This window comes from Cavia porcellus, unplaced genomic scaffold (assembly GCF_034190915.1).
Source record: "Cavia porcellus strain 051 isolate PalLab524CR breed Dunkin Hartley unplaced genomic scaffold, mCavPor4.1 scaffold_1, whole genome shotgun sequence".
In the NCBI taxonomy this organism is placed as follows: domain Eukaryota; kingdom Metazoa; phylum Chordata; class Mammalia; order Rodentia; family Caviidae; genus Cavia; species Cavia porcellus.
In genome coordinates, this window is record NW_026947484.1 from 136,781,466 (window position 1) to 136,795,791 (window position 14,326).

General features: G+C 44.5%; 1 long non-coding RNA gene across 1 annotated transcript in view; it reads left to right on the forward strand.

The window, feature by feature from the left end:
* Nucleotides 1-14,326, forward strand: part of LOC134477649 (uncharacterized) — a 72,571-nt gene that overhangs the window by 50,157 nt on the left and 8,088 nt on the right. Inside the window, exon 2 of the long non-coding RNA XR_010049740.1 lies at nucleotides 11,162-11,303. This is a non-coding gene — a long non-coding RNA (uncharacterized LOC134477649). The remainder of the gene's footprint in view (nucleotides 1-11,161; nucleotides 11,304-14,326) is intronic.

Genomic DNA, 14,326 nt, shown 5'->3' on the forward strand with positions numbered 1-14,326 from the left:
TGAATGCTGCAATTACGGATTTGTGCCACCACACACCTGCTGTCTTTCCCATCTTGACTTCTACACTGCAGCAGTGCTGAAAGTAAAGTGTCACACATGATGTTACCCATTGCCGCTTTAAGGCACATCCTCTTCTCCCCATGATGGTCTTCTTTACCTTGTCCTTGATGAATCCTTATCTATCTTTTCAGCTCTATTTCCTTCATCATGGAGAACACACAGTTCCTTTCATCTGTATTAAGTGCAAACCAGGCACTTTGGGAATTGTACTTTGGGAATCACAGTAGTCACCCGGTAGGGGTTGGGGGATGGTGCAATATGCAGGAAAAATGATAGGTGGAAGGATCGGTCTACATAGCTCAATTAGTTACTTCTCAGAAAGAAGACTGATATCTAGAATATATAAAGAACTCAAAAAATTAAAGTACCTGAAAGTAAGTATCCAGTCAAAAAATAGGCAACAGAAATGAACAGATACATCACAGAAGAAGAATATAAATGGTCAACAAATAAATGAAAAATTGTTCAGCATCTCTGGCCATTAGAGAAATGCAACTTAATGCTAAGATTTCATCTTATTCCAGAAAGAATAGCAATCATTAGGAAATCAAACAATAACAAATGCTGGCATGGTTATGGCATGAAAAGCACCCTGCTGCACTGTTGGTGGGAATGCAAACTAGTATAACCATTATGGAAATCGCTATGGAAAGTTCTCAAAGAATTGAAATTAGAAATTCCACATGACCCAGCTATTCCTCTGCCAGTTATCCTCCCCCAAAGAGTTTAAGCCATCATAGTATAGCAATATATGCATAATGTTTATAGCAGTACAATGCATAATAGCTAAACCCTGGAAGTAATCTATTTACCCATCAACAGATGCTGGCATAAAGTCTATATACACTGGAATACTACTCTGCTAAAAAGAGTGATAGACTTGAGATATTTGTAGGCAAATGGATCACTTAGAAAATGTAATACTGAGTGAAATAAACAATACATAAATATCATACAGTATCTCTTTAGGTGAGACAAAGTACAAGCAAAAAAAATGATATTTAGAATGGGATAAGGGGATGGATCTTTTGCAATAAGGAAATGGTCCAAGGGAACAAGGCAGAGGGGTGAGAAGGGGAGCGGGAAATGAAAGGAATAAGATAAGACATGTACAGAATGCTGATAACCCCAATCAGTGCAAACATTGTATACTGTAACATGAGCCAAGAAAACAACATCAACAAGTATGTGAAAGGTGATAGGGAAACCAGAGGAGGTGGTAGTGGTGGGGATTAGAAAAACATAAGCTGTAATATGTACTTGTAACCGCTCCCCAAGATGATTGCAAACTATGTGAATTGCAAACATGTACTAATAAAATAAAACAAAATAGAATATTTTTTAAAAAAGAATGCACTCAAGAATATCATATTAGGGAGCTGCTTGAAGGACAACCCAGCAGGAAACTGGAACCACAGCTCTGCTCTCTCTGGTCCCCCTGTGCCTGAGCAGGACTGACTGCATTCCTATAGCTGGGGTTCTGTTGCCACAGACCCTGTGGTGCTCTGCGGGATGCTCAGTCCACGCCTGCCAGTAGCAGCTACTCTGATCTCATTCTGTGTAAACACCACAACCCCGAGGGCTCCTGTGGGATCTCTGAGTTGATATTTGCTCCCTGTCTACCATTATTGCTTAGCAGGACAAACATTGTGCTGCTCCAGGCAAGTCATGCAACATTTTTTTAAAGGGACTTAGTACCAGGAGAGGTTCCTGTGGTCACTTACGAGCTAAAAGCAGACTCACTCCTTTGTAACTCTGATGTTGTCCACCCTTTCTGCATCTGTCTCTGCCTTCACCATTCCCTGTCCTGTGTCTTCTTAGGAGATCCAGTTCCGCAGGTGCCCAGGCTTTAAGGAGTTTCCCTTTCTTTCTTCTAACAAGATTAGATTTTGGGAGTGGCCATGTATAGCTCAGTGTATGTATGTGTAAGTCAAAAGCAGGTCCCATATACTGAAAAGAGATCTGGCCTTGGAAACATAAAATCCAGATTGCAGTTCTATTGCTGTCATCTACTGTCCTTGTACAAGTCCCTCCAAATCTCTTGTCCTCAGTCTCCATTTATGGAAACCAAATGTGAATGGAACATACTCCACGAATGACTGCAAGAATTCACTACAACATAAAGTATCACAAATGACATACATACTATTGGAAAGTTTCACACAAATATGAGGAATACTACATTACCATAAGTAGAAGTTTACCTTTCCAAGAAGCCTCACATTCTAACGGTATTTCAAGCATCACAGACCAACCTGAGGGCAAAGTTTGGACCAGGTGACTTCCTAATTAGAGTGATCCAGGACAGAAGGAAATAGTTGCAGGTAGACTAATGTTGATTTCCTTCAGGTGTCCTTTCCCATCTTAAACCTGCTTTCTCACTGGTTTTCACCATCCTTCACTATGTAATTAGGACCATTCTCCGAAGATTACTTGGGATTCCAACCTCATTCACTGGACATCCAGATAGGCTACCTCTGCCTGCTGCCGCTCTGAAGAATTGGTCATATTCTCTGCAAATCCCTATACCACAGGGGCTCAAGCAAATCCAGCTAGACAGGAAAACACACACACACACCTCTATCAGCAGGCAGTATCACTGCATTCAAATAGTGAGCTTGGGATGGCCATTCATAGATAAGGACATACAACTCATCCAAAAAAAAAAAAAAAACCTAATTGAAAAATTTTAACACAGTGTTTTCTGAGTTCCTCCCTCTTTTTGTAATACTGGGATTGAACTCAGAATCTTCACACTGAGCCACAACATTAGCCATTTTTTATTTTGAGACAGGGTCTCGGTAAATCAGGCTGAACTTGAGGTCCTCTTGCTTCAGCCTCTCAGGGCACTGGGGTTACAGACCTGCACCATCAGGACCTGCTCCGAGCCTCTCTTTGAGGTAACTGTATAGGGTGTGTATGCCCGAGGAAGCCTGGGTGAAATGGTGATATAGTGACACAGAATGTCTGGTTGCACAAGGACTGAGATACAGTCTTACGAAGCTGGAAAGTTTGTTCCTTAAGTATCCAAAAGCCAAGTGAGAGTCTCATTTTGGGGTGCTCATAGCTACTGGGAAAGCATTCAGCGACACCAAAGCTATGAAGAAATTTTTTGGTGTTTGGTAGACTGGGGATTTGATCCTGGTTCTACCAGTTATTCTCATGAGACTGGGTACCTCTTGGGAAAGCCAGATCATGTGTCATGAATTCAGCTTCCTGTCTCTAAAATAGGAAGTAAATGTTCCCTCATAGTGATGCTTTTTGTATTATAAGAAGATGCTTGTCATTGACTGACAGGTAGCCCTGAAAAATGCTAGTTGCTTTAATATTCAGCTTTAGAATTCATCTTCAGGAGCCCTTTATGTGAAGATCCAAGCACTAGTAGAACACAGCAGAATTAAATTTTGTTTCTATCTTCCCCAAAACTGATAGGAAAGAAAGGGAGGCTGCTTGAAAACTGTGAAGACAATAAGAATCATTATGACGCCCATTCTGGTTGACTATTCTTTTCTTTTAAAATCCTGTAATGTCTCCAATGCTTTGGTTTTATTCTTTACTGTTTAGTTCAATTTTATTATAACTGCCAATTCTTCTTAAAATAGCAAGAGGCAGTATGGTAACCATTGTTGATCACCTTATATTTTGTTTTTACATTATCTATTATGTCCATCCTTTTGATTTGACTGACTCTGTTCTGATATGTCACATTTGGTTTTACTCTCTTCAAAAAAAGTAATAAGAACTGTGGGAGTAATAAAACCCAAAATGTGTAAATGTCATTGTACAAAAGAAAAGAAAAGAAAGCGCTCTAAAGGTTATAACTGCATATATGTTTAAGTGTATACGATAGATAACCATATTACTGAGTTTTTTTGGATCATTGAACAAAACTACACTCTCACTGTTTGAAAGTCCACTTTATATGCTTCAATTTTGTAACTTGAACAACTATTTCTAAGATGAGAATATGTAATCTATTAACTAGTGATTTCTTACTGTTTACTTTTTATATTTTGTATTACTTGTACCCTTTTTCTGTTTTTTTTTTTTTTCTTTTTCTCCTTAAATAAAAAAAAAATTTTAAAAAGAAAGGGAGGCTGCGTGGGCCAGAGGAGCTTATTTAGGGATATGATTTTTTTATCACCACATTCAGGGAATGGTGCAAGCTGCGGGTTTGTGGGTTTCACTCTTGTTACCCTTGGGTCTCACATAAGAATATCAGATCCTTCCAAGTGGATAGAAAATTTCCAAAGCTGAGTCCGACCTAAACAACCCTTCAGGTGGAGGGACGTTTAAAGCTTCATCATGGCCTAAGGAGCAGACACACTGGCACTCTCACAGTGGCCATCTGGAAATCATCTTCCTTCTCAATGAGAAGGACTGTCACTCAGGGACTGGGCTGCCCACGCACAGAGAACTTCCCCAAACATTTGCTCCTCCTCACAAAAGAGTCTTATGGTTTAACCATCACATGAGCACCTACCAAATTATAACCACCTTGTATCAACCTGTTTCATATTTAAGACTATGTGTTTTTTAATTTCTTGGGACAGTCAAGTAAGAAAGCATACTCATAATTTATAAGGTTGCTTTGCTAAGAAGCTTCTAGACCAGAGAAGGGATTATCCTGCCAAGACCTTATTATAGTACATAGTTCATAAATGTTTACTGAGCAAATGACTGATTCATTAATTTCTTCATTCAACAAAGACATACTGGGCACTTAGTCCTGCTCAGTTTAAAGACCAGAGATGATTAAGATGCAACTGCTGTTCTAAGGAAACATTAAAATCTGGTGGAGAGTATAAAAATGCCAACCATAGTATCAGGAAGAATGAATAAAGTTCTCAGTGAGCCACAGGTCAAGGGCTGTGGCAGCTCGGAGGGAGGGCTGGTTGCCCAGCCTGGAGGAAACACTCAGGACATGTAAGTAAGTGAAGTCCCATGACAGCTCTGATGAACTGCTGGCTATTGGTGAAGGCTGACCCCCAGATACACTCTGCAAAGCAAAGCAAAGCAAAGCACGCTCTCTTCTTAGCTACTGCACCTCTGCTACCCACCATAGCCCCTCCCCAGAGTCTGCCCCTGGCAAGCTGGGCTCAAGAATCAGGTGGCCAGCTGCTCCTGTGTGCTCTGCTTTCTCTACTGAATTCCGCCTGGCATTGATTTTCCAGCACTGTCAACATGTCGAATCATTTTGCAGAGCCTGATTCTTACCGGCTCAGCTAATAACCCCCAGAGGATCCTAGGCGAGAGGCTCAGCCTCCAGGAAAATTGCTCAGTCTTGAGCCCGGTTGTGATGAATCTTTTCACCTTTTAGTAAATGCGAATCTTGTCAATTTGAGGGCTTCTGTTGCTCTGCCTAGGAAACAGAAGAAAGAGCAAGAGACAGAGAGAGAGAATAAGGAATGAGCTAGAGAGCAGCACCAGTTTTGTCAAAAGGTATCAATGTGCCCTGCATTGGTGGCTCCTCTGTTGTGCATGCAGAACAGCCGGATGACTTCATGTGAGACTGTGACTTTTCATCATCATAATGTCTGGGACTTGTCAGTTTTAAGGTTCTCGAAATGTCTGCCTTATTCTCAAAGCAAAATGGAACCAAAGCAGAACTGTGATCTTATTGGCCCTGGTGCGATGCTGGTCAGGGGAGTGGTAGAGGGAGATCCAAGAGATGGAAGGGCTCAACAGGAGGCTTAGAGGACAGGAGGCCTGGAAGAAGCCTAGGAAAGGCACGCTTTGCCTAGGAGACCTGGCTCCCCACAGAGCCTTATTAGATAAACCACTTCACCTCTGTGTGCCTCTGTGTTTTCATCATTAAACTGCGAGTATTAATACGTACTCTGGCAAGGATACCTAGAAATTTAAATATCTGTGGAACGTTTTTCTAGAAAATAGAAATTACGCCAGGATTTGGACCCTGAACTTGATTTGTAGGCCAGAGTCTACAAATCTTGAATAGACAACCACTTTTTCTTTTCTTACTTCTGTTTTTCAGGGTGACTCTTTCTTAGCTGTCTAGTTCCCTAAAATGACAATTGATTAGAATTGATTTCAGAGCACTTGTCTGTGCCAGCCTACTCTAGGTTAACTCTTCATGGAGATTACTGCATGGAATTCATACAACATTCCTACAAGATAGAAGTCAGAGAGAGGAGTAATTTTCCCAAAGTTACAGGGGCAGAGGCAGGATGTGGGCCTAGAGAGCTGGGTCTCCAGGGTTAGGGTAACCAGAAAGTGGCTCACCTGAGGCTATGTGGCCGTCTGTGGCCATAAAGATGGAATACCAACATCTCTCTCCCCTTTCCTTACCTCTCTCCTTCATCCTTCCTAGATTAGCAGTGCAGTAAAACCCAAGCTTCAGTCTCTCAGGGTGCAGTTGATTCACTGAAGGCCCAGCCCAGCAGCAGGTGACACTAGTGACAATGAGTCTGGTGGCCTGGTGTATATCAAGCAGTGGCTACTGAGGCTTAGGATTGTTTCATCACACATACTCTGCTTGTCCTGATGCACTTTACAAGTGAGGAACAGACGGGTGGAGATGGAAACTCAGTGCTCAGTGTCTTGCATTTGGCCCCTTTTGTTTCTGGGGTTTGCTTGACCCTCAGAGCCCATTGCTAGTATAAATGCTAATGGCCAGCGGCAGGGAGCTGCTGCTATCTGGAAACCTGCCAGGATGACCCAGTCTGTTCTTCTCAATTGCTCAGAGATGAGCTGAATTCAGACCCCTTTCCCTAGTACAGTCGTAACTGAGGGAGGAATGGAAGCGAAGAAAAGCAAGATGATTTTCTTCCGCCCAGGGGTGGGAGGAATGAGGCACGGATGTGCAGGCATGGAGGCCTTCCCCTAGGGCTTTGGGATCAATAAGACATCTTTCCTCCCCAGAGCTTCACTCTGCAGCAGATTCCTAACATTCCTAGGGCTTTGCTCAGAGGCCTCATCCTGTTGACCTCTACCTCAGTCTGCCCAAGGGCAGCACACATAACTCCCTAGACAAGTCCGGTCTTGGTCAAGGCTACTGAGACCACTCTCGCTGCTACTTAGGCTCAGGCCTCAGTGTGGGCTCGGTGTGCAGTAGGTACTGAGGGGCAAGGAGGGAGCCAGTACTATGTGAGTTCTGGGGCAAAAACCCTGGCTTCTGTTCTTGGGTCCCAGTAGATCAGGCTCAGACATCCATCCTGTTATGCCAGTCTCTCTGCAGTAGAGAAGGGCAGGAAAAGAGCTTTAATCTGCATGGCCTGGGTGGCCGTATTAGAACGCACAGAGAAATTCAAGATCTGCCTTTGGGTCTTTATATAAAAGGGGAACAAAGGCAAGGGATAGGTTTGCATGGTAGGGCAAGTGACCCTAGTTAAGTTAGAGACTGGTTGATCTGTATCTGGACTGGTTCTGTGAGCTACAGGCAGAGTCAACATTTCCTGATTGCCTGAGGGGACAACGTGATTCTTTTTTGCAGTAGGAGGCAGCCCTGGTTTTGGAAATGGAGTGATAGGGCAGGTGTTCTTGCTTGGGTTGAGGGGAACCTCATGGGGGGTGGGGAATTGCAAACTTCTGCTTCTCCTGGATCCCATGGTGATTGTAGGTTAGGACAATGCCTAGGGCTTCTAGGCATCACTTTAGAGGATCTTGGAGCTAGACCTGTAAAATCTGTCAATTCGATGCCTCAGCAAATCTGAAAATTAGTCTTATCATGGTGTCCTCAGTCTTGAGATAGTCCAGGAAAATTAGGGCTGATAAACCTTGTACTAGAGACATTTGTTAAGTGGCTTATCTGCTTACACATAGAACTGAGCAGGCACCTGAACTCAAGTTTAAGGAAATAAGGCAGACCTATAAAATGAAGGCAGAGATGCCCAGCTTTATCCTGTTTTCAGTTACTCATTGGGCATCTGCAGGCCCAGCCTTTAAGTCCCTGATACAGGAGGGGAAGAGGAATAAAGGTAAAAGGTGTGTGTGGGGGGGGGGTAGGTGGCAATCACAGAAGTCACACCCAGATGGTTTGTGTTTCTACCCAGAAGGGCTGGAGTCTACGCCCCTTCCTTCTATCTCTGGGTCTCAAACTGGAGAGGATAATAAACAGCTCTGCCTTTGGGGTGACACTGAGGCAATTCCAGAGGGTAAGTCTTTAATCTGGTCAGAAATGGACATAGTAGGCCTGAACCAAAGCCCCAGGTCCAGACAGGGCAGGATGAAAGTTAAGATTCAAATCCAGAGTATTGGTGAGCAGGAACAGGGAAGGGATGGGCTGGGGTGCAGTAGCAGGGAGAGGTAAGGGGGGTGGGTGAGAAGCAGGGTACTATAGGAGTGAAACTGGGGCTCTGCCCTGAGGGGGCAAAGAGAGGCCAGCTCATGCTTTTGTCCTGCCCTAGGCCATTTCTCTCTCTCTCTTTTCCTTCCTTCCTTCCTTCCTTTCTTTTTTTTTTTTCTTTCTTTTCTTTCTGTCTCTCTCTCTGTCTGTCTCTCTCTTTCTCTCTCAGTCTCTTTTCTTCTTGTTTGTTCTGATGTAAGAGAGAGAGACAAAGGAAAGAGAATGGAGAAAGAAAGAAGAGGCCTTTATTGCAGGCACGGGAGGGCTGCCAAAGAGATGAAAAGCACCCTCTGAAGGGAACAAAGAAAAACCTTGGGCTTTATGTGGAATTGACAGGGGTGGAGTTAAAGGAGGGCAGAATGACATATTGACACCTGATTGGGGGAGCGTTGGCATGCGCATAAAAAGCATGAGATACAACTTTCAGGTTTTGCAAGAATGCGAAAGTCTGTGCTGAAAGGCACTGCCTTGTGCCATGTCAACTAGCACATGGGAAAAACCTGTCACTTCTCTCCCCTCTCTCTTCTTTTCTTGTTGATTCTTTGAGATAGGGTCTCTGTAGCTCTGGCTGTCTTTGAATTTGCTATACTGGCATCTAGTTTATGGAAATCCTCCTGCCTCAGCCCCCTTCGTGCTGGGATTACAGACAGTAATTACACCTGGCCAGCCCTGCTTCTTTTTAAAGTGCTTCTTTGAAGAAGGATGCACTTCAGCTCTCCTCACGCTCCACCCTCTCTTCCATTCCCCCTTCTCTGCCTTCCTTCCTCCTTTAGTCTATCTCTGTGGTGGACTGTCCCATTCCTAGAGCTTGCCTGTGAGTCAGCCCTCCACGGTGGCTGACTCCAGAGAAACTTGAGCCCTGACAATATGGCCACCCCACCAGCCAGTGCAGACAGCTAGGGTTTTGTCTCCTACCCATGTTCAATGAAATAAGCTCCCAAAGTGATGTGAACACAAACCAGAAAATGGCTCTCGGGCTGGTTATTTTAGTCAAAACAAACAATTCCTGTTTACTGTTGGCAGAAAAAGCCTGGTGTTGAGCTCACCCTGGCCTCCCAACCTCAGCACACAGACACACCTATGGGGCTGCAGTCTGAGTCCACCTCCACATCAGGACAATCACCTCCACCCCACACAGCCTTTGGCTCAGATGCCCAGGCCTGGACCTCTGCCACCAAGCACACCCCAGACTCCCCACATATTCTCACAGCCGCCCCGTGTGACCTGCAGCCGGGGAGGAATATTCACTAACTGATCTACTCCTACACCAGCCCTGTGCTTTACAAAACTGTAGCAAGCATCCTCACCACAGCCCTTTGGGACATGTTAACACCACCATGTTGCAAATGAGAACCTAATGCTGAGAGAGGGTGAGTGCCCACCAGTCACACAGCAGAAAGTACCAGGACCAACATCTCCGAGTTTTTCGCACTCAGGTGCTCCAGTTTTCTAAGTTTTTCAGATATTCATCCTCAAAATGGATCTTATTTTATTTTGTCTGCCCAAGAACAGGTAGTGTCTGGTAGATTATGGAACAGAATTAATGTTGAATTAATGCATAGATGAATAAATGGATAAATAAGAGAAGTGGATATGTTGAGATGAATTCTGAAGATCATAAACTAAGGCATGAGCCTCCTCAGCTAACTTCCTAAGTATTTGTACCCTGAAGATGATTCTGAAGTGACGGACCTGCTTCAGTTCCCTTATCAGTCCTAGAAAAATGGAAGCTCATTCAGAGTATTAGAATTGAAAGCAGCCCCATGGTGCTGTGTCTTTAGGAATAGTTGGAGGGACCACTGGAAGAAGGAATCCTTTGCGTTCAGATATTGAAAGCTGGGCAGGAGATGTGTGGAAGAGGAAGCAGGTTTGTTTTGTGTTGTTCTAAGATCAAACAGTGAAACTAGAGGTTCTCATTTATCAGCAATATATTCTGTTCCTGCATCCATTCAAGAAACACCTTTTGGGTGCTTCCAGCAAGCCAGGTCCTGCCAAAGGCATCTATGGAATCTTACATTATTGCAATGCCTATTTAAGTAAAAAACTCATGATTCTTAGGGCTCCATTAAGACCTTGAAAAGGGTCCTTATGGGTAAGGGGCCTTGCAGCTTAGTCTGTATTAACTCACAGCTAATACCCCTCGACCCTGTTCACTCCCATATCAATGACCTTGTAATTAGGTCATTGATTCTATGATTTTATTTTCTATGATTCTGTTTAGGTCATTTAATTCTATGATTTATGTTTCCACCAAAATATAAGCAAATATGTGCATTTACAGCCCTTCCTTTTTTTATTTTTGGAATACTGAGAATTGAACCCAGATACTTCGCACTGAACTACATTCCCAGGTTATTTTTTATTTATTTTGAGGCAGAATTTTGCTAATTAAGTCATTAACTGCCCAGGCTGGAGTCAACTTTCAGTTCCCCTGCTTTGGCCTCCCACAGTATTGGGATTACAAGTGTGTGCCATCACACACATCTTCTTTCGCACAAACTAAGATACATTTTTCCAACTGAAGTTGATACAGACTTCAGACAATGGCAAAACAATATCTAGAATTATTTCCCACTCCCTTTTACAGCTGTATAATATTCCATTGTGTGGATGTACTCCATTATTTATTCAACCATTTCCCTATTGATGGGCTTTTGATTAATTTCCAATTTTTTGTTCTATAGACATGGCTCAGTGATTGTCCTTGGGCATCTCTTTTAAGATTCTTGCACAGGGACAGTTGCTCAGTTTTCTCTTCCCACCTGCTCTTCTCACCTGCTCTTTTTCCTTTTGCAGCACCACAGAAGTGTAGCACTGGGGTCACCTGCAGAGTTCCAATGTCAGCGGGATGCTGAGAAGAGGGGCATCCAGGGCCACACTATGGCAGGTGGGGAAGTATCAGGGATCTGGCCAAGGTCCCCAGCTGCCTGTAAGAGAGGTAAGGTAAAATGGTGAAATAAGAAACAGAGACAAATTTAGTAATACATGAAGGAGGGCTGGGAGGTCAATGCCTCAGGATGGGCAGAGACCAAGACACTCCGAGCCAGCCACTATTTGTTAGGTATACATAACGATAGGAGAGCCTAGTGGAAGACTCAAGGCCCATGACTTAGTGGGTGACAGATAGTCTTAGGATGACTCAAGAGGGCTGAGATGATCCCCTACCAAGGATCTTGCCCTGGAGTGTTGGGGATTTGTTGTTGTTGTTGTTTTGTTTTGTTATTGTACCTGGGATTGAACTCATAACCTCACACTTGCCAGACCAGTGCTTATGCTGCTGAGCTAAACCCCCAGTCCTGAAGTGTTTTTTAATCTTAGTGGTTTTAGTTTAGTCTTAGTGTGCAGGAGAGGATGGGCTATCCCTAAGGAGCTAATGAAATTTTGAGTTAATAAAAAATCTCAAAAGACGGATACCAATAATACCAAGCCTCTATTTATTCCTTAGGGAAGTATGCAAATTTGCCATTGTGACTGTGTGGTCCCCAACAGGGAAGGAACCCAGTGTGGAGACATCTAGAGTAAAGAGCATTTCCCAGCCTGGGGTCCTTAGGTGCATGCCAGCTGGTCCTGAGTTGAGCAGGGCAGGACTTGTATCAGTGAACTAAGCATAGGTTGAGAAATGACTTTGTGGTGGGGAGAATGGACAACTTTCAGGTGAACCATGAGAGCTCAAGGAAGGGCTCCAGGGCTCAGGGCCGGCCACAAGGGCCTCAGCCCCTTAGAGGATCTTGTTCATTTCTCCTAGCCAGTCTATTCATGCTCAAGAATATTCAAAGATGGTCAGTTAGACAGTGGCTGCCTGGGACTTGGCGCACTTATGGCAAAAACTATAAATACAATCTGTTTCATAGCCTGCCCTCCCCCTGGAAAAGACTAAGGAGAGCAGGCAGCTAGGGTGGATGCCTGCCATCTGCAATTGTTTCCACAACACATGCTTCGCAGCTGCAAGTCATCTGCTGGATACGTGAGCTATGCCATTCTGGGGCAGCTGGGCAGGCCCAGTAGGATCCCATTCCTCTGTCCCCTCTCCCTTCTGGGAACAGCTCGACAACCAAACAGCCCTGGAGGTCACCTGTGTGCTCTTGAGAGGATGAGGTGGGGTTCCATGGCCAGAGATCCCAAAGCACAGGGGTGCGTGTATGTGTGTGTGTGTGTGTGTGTGTGTGTGTGTGGCCTGAGGGCATCTCCAGCAGCTACTCTGCTTCAAAGGCTTGGAGGACACTGGGATGCGGCAGCGGCAGGGAGTGGCAAATTTCCACTCTACCCCAGAAGCTGACAGGGTGGATCCATCACAAACTGCAAGTACACTTCAAAACATGAGGTGTGATCAAAAAGTACAGTGAGTGTTTAAATTTTAATCATTTATTGTAGCGAAAGACACGTTGCTGTTAATCCTCCTCCCTTTGAGCAACACACTTAGCCCATCCATCCGTCTTGCCCCTTTCTGAAGCGGTTCTGGACGTCCTCCTTTATAAGAGCATCTGCAGTTGTACTGAGGCTGCCTCAGCTTCCTAAACTAACTCAGAACATTCACTTTTCATGGTCATTTTGACTTCAGGGAAGAAAGAGCCAATAGTCGCACAGTGCCAGATCTGATGAATAAGGTGGATGAGGACACACCGTAGTATTTTACTTTTCACAAGCCTGCCTTTCCATTGAATGGCAGTCAACAACAGCACTTACTATAACTTGAAAAGTTAAGGAGCCAGGCATGGTGGCCCTCCAGAAAGCAGAGAGGATCACAAATGTGAGCGCAGCCTGGACAGCTTAGCCCAGGTCTTAGTAAGACCCTGTCTCCTTTTTTTTTTTTTTTTTTTTTTTTTTTTTTTTGTACCAGGAATTGAACTCAGGATCTTGCACTTGTCAGGCAGCGCTTATGCCACTGAGCTACATCCGTAGGTCCTTTTTATTTTTAAAGTCTAATACGTTATGAATACTTACACTATTAAAAATAAATGTTGAAAATAATCTCTAGAGCCCCAGCCAGAAGAGAAACTATGCCTTCTCAGGAGCCAACCAGTATGCGGGCTGAAAAATCATTCAGGCGCCCCCCACCCTCCATTCAGAGTACCCAGGTTGAGATGTTAGCAACTGAGGGGAAGGGAACAGCTCGATGCTTGTACTGTTTGGTTGACTCTGCGGGCGTGGGCTGGTGGTCTGGGCATCTACCTGGAGGATGGCGGTGTGCATTGTGTCAGCTGTGTGAGGGATTTCCTCCTGTCTTGTTTTTGAAATCTAATGTTTGAAAGGATTTTGCCCTAGATGGGAAGCTGCAGCGGTGGCAGGCTGGGAGACCCAACCAAGGGGCTGTATCTTGAGGTCACTTTTCCCACCCCTAAGCAATTTACCTGTGGTGGGAAACAAATTCCAATGGGCTACCTGTGCATCAGTAATGGCCCTTAGGCTCCACCCCAAACCTAAGCTACATGTATGCCCCCACACCACGTGTCTGGCAGAGAGAATGCCAGACCCCGGAGGTCATGGAGTCTCTCTCTACATTCTTAAAATAAAGGCCACTTTTATCTCATATTTCTTGTTTTGTTTTGTTTTTGGTCTTTTTCCTTTTTATCGGTACCGGGGATTGAACTCACAACCGCCTGCTTGCAAGGCAGGTGCTTATGCCGCTAAGCTAAATCCCCAGCCCCTATCTCATATTTCTTATCTCTTAGCTCCTCACATTCCTAGCACTCAGACCCGGGATTCTGCACCCCAGATTCTTGAGCTGATTTGATAAATCCCTTAATTCTAACTTTTTAGATTTAAAAGCTCTTAGCTCAAATCACAGCCCTCACATCATCCCCCAATAGTGAAGAACACTTCTCTCCCCTGCAGCTCTGCTCCCCTATTGCCTTCCCAGAAACGCAGAGAGGAGACCTGAGCACTGAGATGCCTGTCCCACAGGGTCTAGGGGAGCTCTGGCCCCTGCTACAGTGAAGCCTGCAGAGATGGCTTCCTGATGCA